Source organism: Desmodus rotundus, chromosome 2 (genome assembly GCF_022682495.2).
Source record: "Desmodus rotundus isolate HL8 chromosome 2, HLdesRot8A.1, whole genome shotgun sequence".
NCBI classification, from domain to species: domain Eukaryota; kingdom Metazoa; phylum Chordata; class Mammalia; order Chiroptera; family Phyllostomidae; genus Desmodus; species Desmodus rotundus.
The window spans coordinates 80,051,803-80,066,044 of record NC_071388.1 but is presented as its reverse complement, the minus strand read 5'-3'; the positions used below and the strand labels follow the sequence as shown (position 1 = coordinate 80,066,044).

The 14,242-nt window shown below is 45.7% G+C and overlaps 1 protein-coding gene and 1 long non-coding RNA gene across 5 annotated transcripts in view; one reads left to right on the top strand and one right to left on the bottom strand.

Moving 5' to 3' along the window:
- Positions 1–997: 997 nt before the first annotated feature.
- LOC139440691 (uncharacterized) lies at positions 998–3,482 on the bottom strand. Its single transcript, XR_011650869.1, has 2 exons — positions 3,345–3,482; positions 998–2,311 (listed from the first exon to the last, which is right to left on the bottom strand). It is a non-coding gene; the product is annotated as an uncharacterized lncRNA (long non-coding RNA).
- Positions 3,328–14,242, top strand: part of ST3GAL6 (ST3 beta-galactoside alpha-2,3-sialyltransferase 6) — a 97,276-nt gene continuing 86,361 nt past the window's right edge. For 2 of the 4 annotated variants that reach the window (XM_024558182.3, XM_024558179.3), the window contains exon 1: positions 3,686–3,963. The gene's annotated coding sequence lies outside the window, so the exon portion shown is untranslated. Of the gene's footprint in view, positions 3,527–3,685; positions 3,964–14,242 lie in introns of those variants that run through there. The other 2 variants (XM_024558180.3, XM_024558181.3) reach the window with 2 other exon arrangements.

The window sequence follows — 14,242 nt, the reverse complement described above, 5'->3', positions numbered from 1 at the left end:
ATTGTCTTTTTAAAAAATTATTATTTTTTAATCCTCATCCTAGGATTTGTTTATTGATTTTTTTAAAGAGAAAGGTAGGGAGGGGAGAAGGGAGAGAGAAAAAGAGAGAGAGTCACTGATGTGAGAGAGAAGCATTGATTGGTTGACTGTCATACTTGCCCCTACTGGGGGGATCAAACCCAAAACCCAGGCATGAGCCCTTATGGGAACTGAACTCGTGACCTTTTGGTGCACAGGATGATGCTCTGACTAACTGATCCACATGACCAGAGAGGACTGTCTGTTTCTTTTAACTGGTCTATAGGAATCCTTTATGTATTCTGGATATTAACATTTTAAATAATATGCTTCAATCGTTTTCTCTCATTTTTCTTAATTATGGCTTCCATCACACCGATGTTTTACACTTTCACGTGCTTAGGACGTGCTGACCCCTAGTCCCACCCTCCCACCACCCTCACCTTCCAGCCTGCAGGAGAGTGAACGCAGCTCCTGAGCCTGGGCTACTGAGACTTCTGAAAGCCCGACAGGACAAGTAGGATACGGAGACACAGGCATGTATGAAGTTGCAAATAAGCTTTCCGGGAAACCCCAATTCCTTTCTCATGCACACACAATTCGGTACTGGGGAAATCAACAGGATGGTTACTCACATATGCAAATATATAGCTGAGACTCTGCTCTGACATGGAGATGTTGGAGAAGTTCCAGCTCTGCTTGAAAGAATGCACTGCCTTGCAAAGGCATAGCTCTAAGTTAGGATTCAGACTATGTAGGCACTGTGGCTCATTCTTTTGGAGATGCACCTATTCTTGAAACAATTGACTACAGGAGATAAAACCCCAAGACAGCTAGAAGGTGCGCTGGCAGGATCTTCACCTAGGATGGTAGGAAAAATTCTATGTGAAGAGAATTAGCATGGCCAAGCTCAGTCTTCAGCCAGACATTGTTTAAAAGGGAAAAATTCAAGCCTTAAAAAATGTTAAAACAACAACAATAACAACAAAAAAACTTCTTTTTATTAACATAAAGGGGATATGGTAAGAAAGCAGCCTTTCGTCCTTTTGTGGGGATCTCCAGTCCTGGGTGCACCGGCTCTGATCCGCCGTGCCGCCCTGCTGACAGCGTAGGTCTCCTCTGCGTGGCATACAGGGTCCTACCTCAGTCATGCCACGAGGCCTGTGTGTGGGATTTAAAAGACGGGCCCTACGCTGGGGGTGAGGAAGAAAGATTACTTTCTTTAACCTCATGCTAGATATTGAGTCTACAGGTGCTGAATGGCAACCCAGGGTGGTGTGGGGAACCTGGCTTTTACCTGTCCCTGGGGGCACAGAGGCCACATCCCATTAAACTATGTCACTTTAATTTAAAGAGAGTGAAGCATCCATAATTGAAAAACAGGCAGAGCACATAGAGTCAGCCCTATATGTACATGGCCTAAATATCATGATTTCAGGGGTCTTTAAAAGACCCTGCATGTTCCCAGAGCTCTCTCCTAGTTCCTGGCCCCTCCCCTCATACCTTATTAGAATAAATCTTCTACACAAGGGCTGAGTTAAAGATAGTTACATTGTAAAAATATTTTCCCCCAAACAACCAGAGAGGGATAAGAAACCTATAATCCCACCACCCAGCTTTATTCTTCAACACCTTCCAAAGGAATTCCGAGTTTTTACATAGTCGTGATCATGTGCCCATACGACAGTGCATCCTGCATTTTAGAAAGGTGATGTTACCCGGGTCAAAAGCCCTGTCCTAGAGGGCTGCAGAGTGGTGAGATATCCCGAAAACAAAACTGGTTTCATCCCAGGCACTTTCACTTGAACAGTAGCTCCACTATAGCTGGTGTGACCTTGGGCACCTTACTTAACTCCCTGACTCTTATTTCTTCATTATAAAATGAGATTTTCCTGGCCCGTGGGACGGTATGGCGCACGCGGGGTCGCTGGCTCCTGGTGGGCTGACTCACGAGGGACAATGAGTGGTGGTCAATATTCTTACCTCCTGAATTGGCAGTTTTTGTGACAAGCACTGGCCAAGAATTCTATATTTCATCTTCTATTCTTAATGCTAACAACCCTGAGGATGAGTGGTGCTGTCTCTCTCTACGAGACAGAAAGGAAGTGCGGGGCTAGGAACGTGCACGAGGTTGCCCAGCAGGCCAGTGCAGGAGGTGGATTTTGAACTCAGTTTAGGGTGAACGGCGCCTTCCTGGCCACTACCGGCCCTAAAGAAGCACAAATGCCAAGTAAGGACAGACGGGCGACATCTTCCTCTTCTGTCTGCACATGACTTTGCAGATCCCCAAATCCTAGGAAGACGAGAAGGATGAGGTGTAACACTGGTTTAATCCTGAAACTAGAAGAGCAAAGTAACCTCAAGAAAAATTGGCTCAGATGGACAAATTCCCTAAACATTTTTCACTACCCTGATGTCTCCAGAGCCACTTTTAAAATGACAAAATCTGGCCCTGGCTGGTGTGGCTCCGTGGATTGAGTGCTCTTCTGCAAACCAGAGGGGTGCCCGTTAGATTCCCACTCAGGGCACATGCCTGGGTTGCGCAGGGAGAGGCCACCACACATTAATGTTTCTCTCCCTCACTTTCTCCCTCCCTTCCCTTCTTCCTAAAAGTAAATAAATAAAATCTTCAAAATGGCAAAATCTGTGTGTGTGTGTTACTCCAAAGGCAATTTCAAGGAAAGGAAAGGGATTTTCTGAGCCCTCTGCTGGGTGTGTGTGTGTGTGTGTGTGTGTGTGTGTGTGTGTGTGTGTCGGGTTTTGACTAGTAAGACTGGGGAAATAACAAGTGCTGCCTCCTGGGGCTGTTGTTGAAAGTAAGACAAATACCACACGGTCCGTCACAGAAGGACTTTGTTTCAGTGCATGACACATTGTCCGCTTTGGGTTACACCCGAGTCTGTGGCTCTTTCCCCTGGGGTCACCGATGGCACGTGATGGTGATGCCAGTGCCCAAACGCTGGCGTTATTAACTGAGTGTTGTTAGACAATGAATTACACAAACACTGAAATTTAAAAAGTACTCAGAGCCATCCAAGTGTGAGGACATTACACGCTTTTCTCAAGGGAGAGCTACTGGTTAAAATGTGCGTCCCACCTTCTTCTTCTTAAAATAACATCTCCAAAAGATAAAAAGCACTAACAGGTTTGCCCTTGACCGGTAGAGTCCAGGAATTCCAGAGCTCTCTCAGTGCCCTTCCCTTCATGCTAGGAACCAAACCGCCTGCTCCGCCCCGTGTCACAGATGGTGCGCCAGGCAAATGTGTTTACTTCTTTCTGCCACTTGCCAGCTGGCGGGGAAGGGGAGTACCCGGGCCGCCCCTCACCTTTGCCCAGGCAGTTTTCCAAACACACCAGGGCGGTATGGGAGTGTCTTCTCGGCTGTGGAAGTTGATCCTCACACTCTATCCTGAAGCCACCCTCCGCTTTCGCCAGCCTTCTCTTCGCGGTGAGTTTCCTGTCCAGGGCGCCCTGCGAGGGCGCTGCTGGCGTCTGCCAAGCCCCAAAGGTAGGGGCTCCGCTACGCTCCCCCCTCGCATCTGCTCCGGGGGTCCAGAGCCTCCCCCGCCGCATTGCACCTTCCTCTGCGAACCTAGGGGCCGGCCGTGGCCACCGCCCACATGGCGCCAGCCACCGAGCAGGAGGAGCTTCCCCACGGCTCCGGAGGCAATCAGCGCAGTCGCGGGGGATCTTGACCAGCGCGCGGCGGGCTGCGCCCGGGACTGCGGGCGGCACTGCGCCCTCCCTTACTCCCTGGTCAGGTCAGGGGGGACCGAATGGTGTCCGCGCCGCCCCTGACCCACGCCACCTTCCTCCGGTTTCTGCCGGCCGCGGGCTTCCGCGGCCTGATGCTGCAGGACCTGCGGGAGAGGCAGCAGCCGGCTGGCAGGGAGCGGCGGCAAACCCCGGCAAGCTTCTGCGGTCTTCGCTCCTGGGCCTTGGCGGGTAACTCTCCCCGGCTGGTTAGAGGCGGGTTTGCACTTGGAGTGAGGGAGGTTAGGGGTGCTGGGAGACCGAGCTCCGGACAAGGATGGGGCGGCCCGGGTCTGTGCTGCCCAGAGCCTCGGGTTTTGCAGCCTCTGTGGCTGATTCTTCTGCCCCTCTGCGCACCCTCCCAGCCCTGGATCCTGGCGTGCGTTCGCCCCCACCAGCCTGGGTTTAGCAGCTGGGAGGTACCGGTGGGGCGCTCGGAACCCGGTGCCAGCCCAGGAAGGGCAGGAGAGGAGGGCCCCGCGGGCGGGCCGAGGGGCACTGGGAGCACAGCGGACCCTGCTATGGGATCCTATTCTCTAATCGCAGGGGAGCTCGGGCGCTCGAGCAGTAATGGGCTCCTCGCTCACTACTGTTTCCTTACACAGGGATCTGTACTCGAGCAGGGCTGAGAGCAAGTTTCTCATCTTTGACCTCAGACAAAAATTTCGGAGAAATCCTTGTTCCCGCCACCGGAGAACTAGACCGAACAAAGCGAGCCCCGGGGCACTTTGGGGGAAAGGGAGGCAGTGAGAAAATCGTGGTGTTTGGGGAGTTAGTTTTCAGGAGGAGGGAGAAAAAAACCCCTCGTCGTTTTGAGGCCGACATTTCAGCCCTGTTCCTTGTGTGCTGTTATTTTGGCTTTAAAGAAAAATGATAAAAAGTGATTTCCAGAAACTGCAAACAAACCCGTAGCTGCCTCTTTCGTGGTCTTCAGGAGAAAGGGGCGGGAGAGATGTCGGGGGAGGGGGCTTGGTGTTTGCTATTAGAGGCAATATTTTAGAAACTGTGTGGGAGTGGGGGTGAGAACAGTGTCGTGAGTGCCAGAGCATCGGAAACCGCACAGGCCGCAGGTTCTAAACGCAAAGTCACATGCGCTTTAAGAGGAACATCCCTGAGTGGTATGATCGCATGATTAGTTACAGTTAAGGAAAGGAGATTGGCCAGAGGCCTTTCTCCATCTGTGGCCCCAAGGCCGCACGTGTCTGCCCTGGGCTCCGGGTCTCCGATGGTCACTTTGGGTCAGAGGCCTTGGGTATTTGACTTACCGGTTTTCACATTTCCTCTCCCGGCTGCAGGCCATGACACTATGGTTTTGTTCAGGTGGAGATGTTAAATACTTGGGACGATTTGGGCACGATGCCAGGTGATTTTCCGTTGGAAAGATTCTGATTTGACATTTGTAAATTGGTTTGCGATACTGTCTTTTCCCGACACCACCAGAGACTGCTCTTCATACTCAGCTCTGCAAATGAGACACTCTTCGACTGGTCTGCTGTCTCTGAATAAGGAGACAGTTTTTGGTTTATAAGTGGAGAACTTTTCTAGAAACTCTTTGTATTACCCGGTTCTGGCTTCATAAGCTGTCCTTGATCTTTCAAGTGGGGCCAGACAGGAGGTCTTCATTGGTTACCTGGTGGGGCTTCCCTGAGGGATATTTTTACCATAGTCACTGAATGTCAGAGTCGGGCTGTCCCACGTTTCCTTACAATGGTGCAATAAAGTAAGACTACTATTTTGACTACATTTCTGTAGCTTTTTTGGAAATAGTTTGTTCTTATACTTTTTGGACAGAAAGGGGCCTGCATCAGAGATCAAAGTAACCACACAGGATGGTCTGAAATTAAAACGTTTTAACTAAAAGCAGTTTATGGCAGGTCCTAGACAGTGTTTTTCCCTACCAAAGGTCAGTCTGCACCGGCACTGAGCCTGTCTCTTTAACATACCCGATAACATATCTTCGAAGGCACAACGGGTGGGCCAGAGCAGAGACCACCTTTCCCCTCATTGTTATTGCTTTCATGTTATTGTTGACTGTTAATTATCCTTTACCTACCCGTGTAAGAGCAGCATCTGTCTATTCGTTTTACTTTTTATCCAACCCCAGAGATTCCTCTGATTTACTTTCTCCTGTGCCCCTAATCTATCACCAGTGGATTTCATGACCCCCTACCACCTACTCTTTTCATTGTAATGCATAAAATAAGGTGTCATTTTCTGGAGCATTTTCTCAATCTGTTGAGGTTTTGCTTCTCAGCAATCATCATCAGTTTGGCTCAAGTAAACTCAAAAATTCATAAAGGTTTGGGTGTTTCTTATGTTGACATACACCAAATCAGGAAAAATCTTTGAGGCTAAGATAGTATTGACAGAATAATGCCATCAAGAGATATACCATTAAAAACATCAGTCTGTCTTTTGTGAAAATTGGAATTCTCAAGTTTTCTCATCCCAGAACTTAGTAGCAGCTGCTTTCTTCTGTTGGAGTGTCCACATCGTGTGGAGCATCCGGGGAGAGAAATGGAATGATGCTGCTTCCCATATTTCACTGAGTAGCATCATTTGCTAACCATACAGATTGCCATTTGACTTCCACGGACACCGATTGCATCTGGGGTGGGGGACCAGAGCTCTGTGTCTCGTGCATGCTAGGCTGTGCTCGCCAAGGAGGTGAAGACAGCACGGAAGTCGTGCATGCGGCACCCACTGCAGTTCACACACGCTACTTTATTAGATCTCAACAAAACTACGAGACAGGAGTGTTCAGTCCCGTTTTATAGTTAGCAAACAAACAAACAAAAACCCAGAGTCTGCTCTAGGTGAAGTGACTCAGAATGGATTACACAAGGTCTGCCTCACCTCTGCCCTGCACAATTCCAGGAAGCCTCCATGGTGTGCATCACTCAGAAATTCTCGCATCCCGTGTGCATATCTTCCTCCTTTGTCCTGCACACTCAACTTCTCTGTCCCCTGATCTGATGTATTCTTTCCCCATTACACTTTAGGCTGGGCTTCTTGAACAGGTGGTCGGCACACCTTGCCTTTCCATCTGACACCTTCGGACTTTCGCAAGTGTCTTCTCCACATGTTTGGCGTGCCGCTTAGGTGTGCTGTGTCTTGACAAATCCAGGAGGTTATGTCATCTCCAATGGCTTGTGTTCCAAAAAGTTTTTTCCTTCTGAATATAGTTCCACTGAAGTTCCTACTTATTCTTCTTGTCTAGAAGAAGCCTTCCCAGGGCTATATCCTTACCTTCGCTGATAAAGTTAACCTCTCCTGTTTATCTCAACTACAGTGGATGACCGCACACATCACAATTTCCAAGTCAAACCTTACGGGTTAAAAATGAAACTGTGTTTGATTTGGAGCAAGCTTGATGTGTAGAAGAGAATGAGTGCATTAGACATCAGAGGGCTGCAATAGAAAACTGTCTTTGTGGTTCCGTATCGGGGTGTCAGAAGCACAGGTGTTCACCGCGGGAATCAATAGTGTCTCAGAATGGCTCTGAAGCCTGGCTGCCAGGCGGGCGGGATAAAAAGGGTTGGGATCCTGGAGTGAAGTTATGAGAGCAGAGGAGAGTAAGGAGAAATAGGATCTCAGTCTCTTCTCCACATTCATGTTTCTTTTTCTCAGAGAGCTTTTGGCTATTCGGAGGGGAGAGGCCATCTTACGGTTTACTTTACAACCTTCTGTATCTGGCCAGGGGCTTTCCTCTTCCTGGACCATTGGGAAAGGAGGAAGGAGAGCGGCCAACTTGTAGGAGATCTTCTTGTCATAAACACTGGAAATCTCAGTGTAAAGTTCTCCTTCCTGTTCTCTCCTCCCCCTTATAGCTCAGACTCCGTGTGCAGATGGCATCATTTTGTTCAGTAGCATGTAATGATGGTCTTTGTAGGGCTCTTTAAACAATGACTTCCTACGGTGGAAGAGGAGATGGCAAGGAAGCTAGAGACTCTTCCAAGCGAAGCAGAGTCACTCTTGCCTTCCACAGGCTGTAGAAACCGCCACAGAGTTGGTATGGCTGTGGGTCACAGTCACTGTGCTGGGAAATGCGGGGGACGGGGGAGCAGGGAGTGGCTTTCCAGTGGATCACGGGTGTCCTTCTGCATGGTCATCCATACGGTGGGCCTTGAGATTCAGCCAATAGTGACTGGATATCTACCATGTAATAGGAGGTACTCTAGGTGCTGGTGGTGGGGATAGGGTGCGCAGTGGTGAACAAAACAAAGCTTCTGCTCGTATAGAGCTTATGTTTTTTATGGAAAATGGAGTCATTAAACAAAAAGCGAATAAATGAAAAACATCTTTCAGATAGAATGAGTGTTACAAAGACAATACAGCCTGGGGTGTGCTAGAGAAGGGGTGGGGAAAGCTACCTTAGGGCAATCAGAAAGCTTCCTGAAGAGGTGATATTTGATCTGAGGTGTGAATGGTGAGACAGAGCCAGTCAAGTGAAGAGCAGAAGGAAGAGCATTCCAGCAGAGGGAATAGCAACTGCAGAGTGCCAGAGACATGAGTGAATTCAGGGGGTTTGAAGAACTCGAAGAAGAGTGCAAAAGGGGAGGTAGGTGGGAGACAGCTTATGTGAAGCCTTCAAGTCTTAGAAAGGAGTTTGAATTGTGTTTTAATTAGAACAGGATGACACTGGGGATTTTTAATTAGAGACTTAATCTTTACCCAGTGGGCAATTGGTTTTCCTGTTTCTCTCTCCCTCCCTCCCTGCCCCACACACATTTTCATTCTCAGTTGGTTTTTCTTCTCCCCTTTAAATGGCCATCACTGATTGCCCCTTCCTTGCTCTGGGCCAGGGCACAGACATATCCACACAGAGAAGCAGACAGGGCTCAGAGGACCCTGCACAATGTTCCTCTTATCCTCTGAAATCCATATATTCAATTTCACCTTCATGCATAAAACTCTTCATCGCTAGCTCTGATATCTCACCCTCTCTCCACACTGCATATCTAGTTGTCTCTAAGAAGTCTCTGGTTGGCTGGTGACCTCTGAAACTAGGTATTTAAAATGAAGTTAATTATTTAGTCAAGTATATCACAATTAATATCTTTTGCAAGACAGTGATTGTTGCAAGAGGCGACAATCTGAACAATCCCAAAGCGTTGCCTTCTTCTGAACTCCCAATTCCTCTTTCCCGGGCTGCCCTGTGTGCAGTCTGTTGGTTATGGGAGGTGCATGCTCTTTTTAGAGCACGTTTTCTTTGGTAATGTGCAGGGCTTGTAATATTTCTCGGGGGAATGTGCTATGCCTGTTGAAATTTCATTCCTATTGGTCTCTGTAGACGATCTTGGCAATCTTAGAGTAGCTCTTAAATCATGAACGTTTATGTCCAAGTTAATAAAACCTAGTAGTGGGGTGGAGGGATGGGGAGAAAAGGCATACAACTGTACTTGAATAACAATAAAAATTTTAAAAAACAAACAAACCTAGTAGTGCTTGTTTATCAGAAATGAAGAGAAGGCCCAGCATTTTATCCGTTGTCCTTCGATTCCAGGTTACTTCACCATCACCAGTATATTACTCCCTGGGGAAGCTTGGTATGCTCTGCAGGGAGGAACTTGCTTCTGGGATTCTTTAGCCAGGTGCCCTGCTCATTTTTAAATATTTTATTTATTTATTTTTAGAGAGAGGGAGTGAGGGAGAAAGAGAGGGAGAGAAATATCAGTGTGTAGTTGTCTCTCAGACAGCCCCCAAAATGGGGACCTGGCCTGTAACCCAGGCATGTGCCCTGACTGGGAATTAAACTGGTGACTTTTGTCTCACAGGCCAGCACCCAATCCACTGAGCCACACTAGCCAGGGCTGCCCCGCTCATTTTTACCCTACATACTTAATATCACTAATATATAAGGTGTGCAAAAGTAGGTTTACAGCCGTGGCTGGTATGGCTGAGAGGCTTGAGCATGGGCTCGCAAAATGAAAGGTCGCTGGTTCGATTCCCAGTCAGGGCACATGCCTGGGTTGTGGGCCAGGTCCCCGGTTGGGAGAGTGTGAGAGGCAACCAATTGATGTTTCTCTTCCTCTTGATGTTTCTCTTCCTCTCTTTCTCCCTCCCTCCCCCTCTCTAAAAAGAAATAAAATCTTCAAAAAATAAAAAATAAGTAGGTTTACAGGTGTTCATATAGAAAATAATACAATAATTAATAATGATAACATGAGAATAAACTGTGTTTCACATACTCACAACTGCTGTCAAAATACTGTGGATATTTGGAAATTATTATACTTAATATATATTATATTATCTACATTTTATATGAACTTTATATTAACCATAAAAAGGAGTCACAGAATTTAAAAAGAGTCTCTAATCTCTTTTTATTCTTTGGCTCTATGCTGAGCATAGAAAATGTACATACTTCCTTATCTTTGCCTCCTCCATCCCTTTATGTATGAAGGACTCTTGCTAAAGGGGTACACAATTTGAATAAAAGCATTTAATCTAATTTAATTTGATATCACTTATATTATTTTTATTTTACATTTTATTTGGCTATGGTATTTTATCATTTTAATAAAAGCATCACCTTTGGGAGCATTTGAGATCCTGCTACCTGGCATATACTGTCAGTTTGACTCAAATAAACTGTTATAAAAAGTTTTTTGTTTAAAGCAGCACTTTCTATGGTGCTGGCCTAAATATTTCCAACAGAATATTTTAGGGAAATGTCAAAGTAAGTTAGCAAATCACTCTTGTTAGATCCCAGCTACACTGTAAATAAATTAGAAATAATTGGATTTTTCATAAGCAGGATGTTAGGAAATGTGTGCACTTTCCGGTCATGAAGTACCTGCAAATGTTGTGCAGGCACTGCAGTTTTTGGAGGACAAATCTGGCCCATCTGAAACAAAACCCCAACAACTCTTTTTACAGATTTGGTGGACGGGGCTCTTCTGCTTTAGCCATGAAAGAATATAATCATATTCTTATAAAAGCGTTCTTCCTAAGCTCTTCACCTATGAACCCCAATATCCCTGTCTATGTGCCTTATATAATACCATCCCTCAAGTGTGGTTTTCATTAGGAAACTCTTTTTCCTGCTGGAAACCCAAAAAATTTCTCCCACTGGTCTTTGATGTGTCTGCCACTTCATGTTGCTGACTTTCTATTTACTCTTGCAACTGAGCCTGTAGTCACTGCAAGCCTCTCAGAGTTTTAGCGTGGGATGTGCTTTGGACACTTAGCACCTCTTTCCTTCCAGTCCACACTCCCACATCCAAACCAGACTATATTTTCCAGTTTCATGGTTTATAATGACTTGAGCCTGAACAAGTTGCCTAACTTCAGAAGATTGCCTCCCTTATCTATAAATTTTGATAATGTCTGCATCACAGTTATTACGGCAATTAAAAAGTAATTACAGGGACTGTCGGCCAAGGTGGAGGCATAGGTAGAAGTTTTGCTTCCTCGCACAACCGAAAGAAGGACAACAACCAATTTAAAAACAAAAAACAACCAGAACTGCCAGAAAATCAAACTCTTTGGAAGGTCAATAACTAAGGAGTTAAAGAAGAAACATTCATCTAGATTGGTAGGAGGGACGGAGAGGGGCAGCCAGGGCAGAGAGGATGCACGGCAAGGTGATGGCCATATTTGTGTGCAGATGAACCGAGGGGAACAACTAGGGAGTGAGGCAGGGTTCCAGCGTGGGGAAATAAAGCCTCGGAACCTCTGGCTGTAAAAATCTATAGGGGTTGCGGCAGTGGGAGAACCTCCCAGTCTCACAGGAGAGTCCGTAGAAGGGACCCACAAGGTCCTAGAATGTACACAAACTCACCCACCTGGGAATCAGCACTAGAAGGGCCCAATTTGCTTGTTGGAAGCAGGGGAGGTAACTGAAAGTGGGTGAGAGGCCAGCAAGTGACATTGTTCCCTCCCGCACAGACAGCACCACAATGCAGCAAAGAGGGTTGCCCTGCCCTGGCCAGTGCCTAAGGCTCCACCCTTTACAATGAAACAGGTGCACCTAGACAAACAAATATGGCCCAAATGAAACAACAGATCAAAACTCCAGAAAAAGAACTAAGTGATGAGGACAGAGACAACCTATAAGATGCAGAGTTCAACACTGGTAATCAGGATGGTCACAGAAGTGATTGGGTATGGATGCAAAATAAAGGAAGAAGTGAAGGCTATACAAAGTGAAATAAAGAAAAATATACAGGGAACCAACAGTGAAGGGAAGGAAACTGGGATTCAAATCAATGATTTGGAACAGAAGGAAGAAATAAACATTCAACCAGAACACAATGAAGAAACAAGAATTTGAAAAAATGAAGAGGCTGAGGAACCTCTGGGACAACTTTAAACATTCCAACATCTGAATCATAGGGGTGCCAGAAGGAGAAGAAGAAGAGCAAGAAGTTGAAAGCTTTATTTGAAAATGTATTGAAGGAAAACTTCTCCAATATGGTGAAAGAAATAGACATGCAAGTCCAGGAAGCACAGGGAGTCCCAAAGAAGTTGGACCGAAGGAGGAACACACAAAGACACATCATAATTAAATTACCCAAGATTAAAGATAGGGAGAGAATCTTAAAAGCAGCAAAAGAAAAGGAGACAGTTACCAAAGAACTTCCGTGTACAACCCATGGACATGAACTAAGCGGGGTGGGGATGCTGCAGGGAGGGTGGTGCAGGGTGGAGGGGGACAAAGGGGAGAAATAAAATTAGACAACTGTAATAGCATATCATAAAATATACCTAAAAAAGGTAATTACATATAAATAGTTCAGCATGGCTTCTGCCAAATATCAAACATTTAGTCAATGTTACTGTTACTTGCCATTATAACTCTATTATTATAACTAGTATTATAATGGTATTCTTCCTCAAATGTCAAAAATGAACCATTTCCAAAATATCTTTCTGTTTGATCTTATCTAGCTCTAATTCTTTTCAGGTCTGTTTCCTTGTAGCACCTGACTTCACTTTGGACTGCACTAATCTACTCATGTGGTTGTTTTTCTTTAATTATTCCTCTGTGAAGAACAACGAGTCCGTGGGTGCCTATCCTGTGCCAGGCGCAGGGAGCTGTCATGTAGCTCATACAGGGGTGTGGGCACACGGTGCAGGGATGCTGTGTGTGTGTGTACGTGGGTTATGTACGTACATGTGCGCATGGGCTTTTAGGGAAGTTGGGGATGAAATCTGTAGGTAAAATAGCACTATGAGTTTTTCAGAATATACTAGGGTTAAGAAGCAAACACTACTCAGATGTCCATTAAAAAACTTAATATCTTTTAGTATGAGTTTTTAATAATTTAAAAAATATAATTTAGAATTATTTCTATTCTTGAAACAGCTTCATGAATGCTTTTTTTTAGACGCTCCTGTATCCTGATCCAAATGCAAGGTGGAGATAGAAAGGAAGGTCCTCATTGAAGAGCAGAATCCCAACAGATGATTCCAATTTATGACAGGGATGGGTGGTGGGGAGAGAGGGAGGCAGGAAGAGAGGGAGGGAGCGCATTCCAGGTAGCAGGGACAGCATGATCAAAGGCACTGAGGCATGAAACAGAGTGTAACTGAGAACCACTCCAAGTTTGGTGCTCTTAGAGCATAACACTCAAAATCAAGCATTTTGGGAGATGATGCAGGAGAGAATGTAGGAGGCTGCTCGAGCAGACTCAGATACCTATTGCGTACGTATGTGTTCACATCTCCCTCTAAGGCTATGTGCCTGACAGGATGCAGGTTTCTATCAGGGGTGTCAAACTCATTTTCACTGGGGGCCTCATCAGCCTCACAGTTGCCTTCAAAGGGCTGAATTTTAGGAGTGTATAAATGTAACTACTCCTTAACAGTTAAGCGAGAGCTCAGCGCTGCTGCTGGGTAGAAACAAGGTGCCAGGCTGGATAAAACAAGGTGGAGGGCCGGATTCGGTCCGTGGGCTTTGTGTTTGCCATCTGTGGTCTATATAGACAATTTATAACTGGCCAATTCTGTACATTGCTTCTGAAGTTGAACTTGGATTTACAGGTGGCATGGAATACATCTCTTCCATTTGCTGTTTTCATAAGAAAATGATGAAAACATTAGTTACAGTAATATATAACTGATGTCGGAGCTCTCATTTTTAATAGCCCCAGTATTTAAAATACAGGCATATTAAATATAATTTGAGACTTCTGAAGCATGGGATTCTCTATGCAGCTTGGGAGTAGAGATGGTTTTCGGCAGGACAGAGACATCCAAGGAGAACAGCCAAGAGGATCACTGCAAGTTCATGGCCTTCTTTCAGGGCCTCCCTAAACACACTCTACAGAATAGAAAGCCAAGTGCTTCCAGTGACCGCTTTATTTTCTGTAAGCATGTGTTTGATGTCTTATATGTCAAATTTTGATCAATATTTGATTTTTCTTTGTTTGCATTGCCATCAAATATTGGCTTCCCCTCTCCTCTCATTTTTAAGGCATTACTCCATTTTTAATACGTCAATATATTATTCAGAGTTTAT